The sequence below is a fragment of the Apaloderma vittatum genome, unplaced genomic scaffold, assembly GCF_000703405.1.
Source record: "Apaloderma vittatum isolate BGI_N311 unplaced genomic scaffold, ASM70340v1 scaffold32229, whole genome shotgun sequence".
Classification (NCBI taxonomy): domain Eukaryota; kingdom Metazoa; phylum Chordata; class Aves; order Trogoniformes; family Trogonidae; genus Apaloderma; species Apaloderma vittatum.
In genome coordinates this window covers 1-3,325 of record NW_009736398.1, presented here as the reverse complement: position 1 = coordinate 3,325, position 3,325 = coordinate 1, and the positions used below count along the sequence as shown (strand labels likewise).

At 46.8% G+C, this 3,325-nt stretch overlaps 1 pseudogene; it reads left to right on the top strand.

The window, feature by feature from the left end:
* The first annotated feature begins 2,406 nt into the window (after window positions 1-2,406).
* LOC104279625 lies at window positions 2,407-3,093 on the top strand (annotated as a pseudogene).
* Window positions 3,094-3,325: the final 232 nt, after the last annotated feature.

The following is a 3,325-nucleotide window of genomic DNA, read 5'->3' as shown; positions in this document are numbered from 1 at the left end:
ATACATCCAGCACTTGATAAAATATGTATTCTTTTATATTAGAAGCATCTTTGTCTTAAAATCTCAAGAAAAATGCGGAAAGTAAAGGCTCCAAATCTGCCACGTCTTCTGCACATGTTTAACTTCAGGCACTGTCATTGGTTTTGGTGGTAATGTGAGAGAGGTCAAGCATATGGTAAGTCCTTGCAAAAATTAATCTAGAGGACCATTTCTTAAGTGGTCTGTGGAGTCAGTTCTTGTTTGCAGGAGCCTGGCTGCCACTGGTGGTTTAGTTTTTTTGTCTCTCCAGCTGTAAATCTCATTTTTAAAATACCAGAGTACACCAGACACTTTCCAAATTACACTGCTCAATGCAATTATTTGCAATAGCTGCCAGGGGGGTATTAGGAAGTCTCAAAGGGGAGCAGTGTGTCTGCAAAACCCACTCTGCATTACGATACAGTTCTTGCTCAAAAATGCACAAATCCCTGGGTTAGGTCCACGTAGCCATAGCTTAGACTCGGAACCTTGAAGAAATGTTTTTCCTGTCGCTTGCTGAACTACCGAGTTTCTAAGTAAAACAAGGTACAGAGGGAAGGAGCTGGGCAGCTTAGGTTTTTCCTTCGTTGTGCGAGATGATAAGTTTGATCTCTTTGCAACTGAGCTGGGTGATCTTGGGCAAGTTGCTGGACTTTGTGCCTTGGGTTCTTCAGCTAACTAGTTGTGCCCCTCTCGCTTCCAGACAGGCTGTGAAAATGCAGGCCGGTGGTTGCTGCTGTTGCAGGTAGCGAGATCAGAGCATGCCTGTGCTGGGCTAAGTAAAAGCTTGATGGGGAAATTCATGTGTAACACCCTGATCAAATTCATCTAAAATGTACTTAACTTAAAAACTCTGCCTAAAGCCAGATTTGGGCACGTTTGTTGAATGCATTTCTGGCTCTTGCCCTGGTTAGCCCGTATCTATGCCTTCATACTCCTAGAGCTGTAGAGTTGGTGTTACTTAAGGAGATGGCTTTGCGCGCTTCCCTGAAATGTGTGAACACTGAAGTGACAGCAGAAGATGTATGGAGGGAAGCTTGGTGCTCTAAAGCTACTGTTCTTACTCTATTCATGATATTTGTTATTCTCCTGGGAGCTTAATTGTGGTGCTTTCCTTCATGAAGAATTTCTGTTGAGATGGGTACCGAGAGGTTGGAGATGGAAGGAGCGTGCTAAGCAGCAGCATTCATCTCTCATACAGTGGTTGCATCTTGTGTCGCACAATGCTGGAATGTCTCATTGCCTGTAAGTGTATTGCCCATGGTGTTTGCTTGACTATCAAAATTGCCTCCTAGTTGTCTTCCAGTCTTTTACTTGCTTTGCTTAGAAAGGTAAGAGCAGGAGTGGAAACAAAAGCAACCTTTCATAGTTCCTGAGCCTCTTTATTTTTTGTGCCTGCTTTTTGTCAGTAAAGCAAAATAAAGAAGGTAAAGAAGTAGCAAACTGTTTAGTGGTTTGGTTTTATTTGTATTTTTGGTGGAGGAGGGTGGGTGACAATTAGCCCTAGCACAAAGAGCACGTCAGTGTTGTGCAACAGCTCTGTAGCAAGTTTCCAGGCATGCTGTTCCTTTGTCACTTACTTTTCTGGGCTTGTTTTTTCGAATTCAACTGAAGTTCACTTTAGTCCATTGAAAAGGATGGCTCTGCATGCACATGTAGAGGCACAGTACACCACCTATCAAGAACTAGTCACTGGCCTCATGGTTGAACTCCTGAGTCCTAGTTTGCATGACTGAAAAGATGAACTTTAATGACACAATGGAAATAAGTGTATGGGGTTGTGCTTTTCCCATGTACCCAGGTCTGGTGAAGGAAGTAGCATTTGCCTTGGGAGCTCTTCTTTGGCCTCCTGGTAAAGGGCTGAAGGAGCTGGGGGCAAAGGACCACAGTATTCCTCCCCTAACAGCTCACAGCTGCCTAGGGAGTGCCAAGATTAGGGGCAGATTCTCCCTGGCAGAAAAAGCCCGTGACTCAAATATACTCATTTCTTGCAGTGTTTAGTTCCCTGGACTTCCACTGCCATCTTCTTTTCATTGCAGGCTCAGACCTGCAGCCCCAACATTTCTTAGCCTGGTTTTGACAGTGCAGGTAGGGGTGTGTGCTGTCGTGTATGTCATGATGGGGGTTCATGCTGTCATGTATGTCATGACAGGTGTACATGCTGTCATGTACGCGACACTAAGGTGAACAGTGTTCCCAGAGTATAAGATAGATTTTGAATTATATGTTCTCTCATTTTCACTGGTAAAAATGACTGCTTAACCTCCAACAGACCCTGAAGCCCATCATGCTCCAGTAACAGACGGGCTAGCAGGGTGCAGGGCTGTGCAGAGAGCTCTGCACCCACCTGCTGCTTACTGAAATCCTGTGTTTTGCCTTCCAGATTCCGACCTGAGCATGCGAACGCTCAGCACACCCAGTCCAGCATTGATATTTCCGCCAAATTCTCCCGGTTTCCAGAATGGCAGAGGGTCGTCAACGTCTTCGTCCTCAGTCACTGGGGAAACTGTTGCCATGGTCCACTCGCCACCTCCAACCCGTCTCACTCACCCTCTCATCCGGCTGGCGTCCAAGCACCAGAAGGAACAGGCCAACATAGACCGGCTGCCCGACCACTCCATGATCCAGATCTTCTCCTTCCTGCCCACCAACCAGCTGTGCCGCTGTGCCCGCGTGTGCCGCCGCTGGTATAACCTTGCCTGGGACCCCCGACTTTGGAGGACTATTCGCCTGACCGGCGAGACAATCAACGTAGACAGGGCTCTTAAAGTGCTGACCCGGAGGCTTTGTCAGGATACCCCCAACGTATGTCTCATGTTGGAGACGGGAATTTTTTTTTTCACAGACAGAGGACTCTACACCATTGCCCAGTGCTGCCCAGAACTGAGGAGGCTGGAGGTGTCTGGCTGTTACAACATCTCCAACGAGGCAGTCTTTGATGTCGTGTCACTGTGCCCAAACCTGGAACACCTGGATGTGTCAGGTAACAGCAAATATTTCAGTAGAGGCGCCTCTGATTCCAAAAGCCTTTCTGTGTTGTCTTTCAAACACAGTCTCCTAACGCAGTGCTGGTGAGACAGGCACTGCTACAGTCTCCGTGCCCCAAATGCCAGCAGCACCTCTGGTGTGGCTGGACTTTCTCCAATGGGGATGACCTAGTAGGGATGGCCTGTTCAAATAACATGAGTGGATTTTTTATAGATTTTTGCACAAAGCACCCTTGCATGGGCCCACATTGCAGTCAATGCTACATCATATGGTGACGGCTGATTACTTCAGCAAGATTCGTTTTATCTTTTTAAGTTAT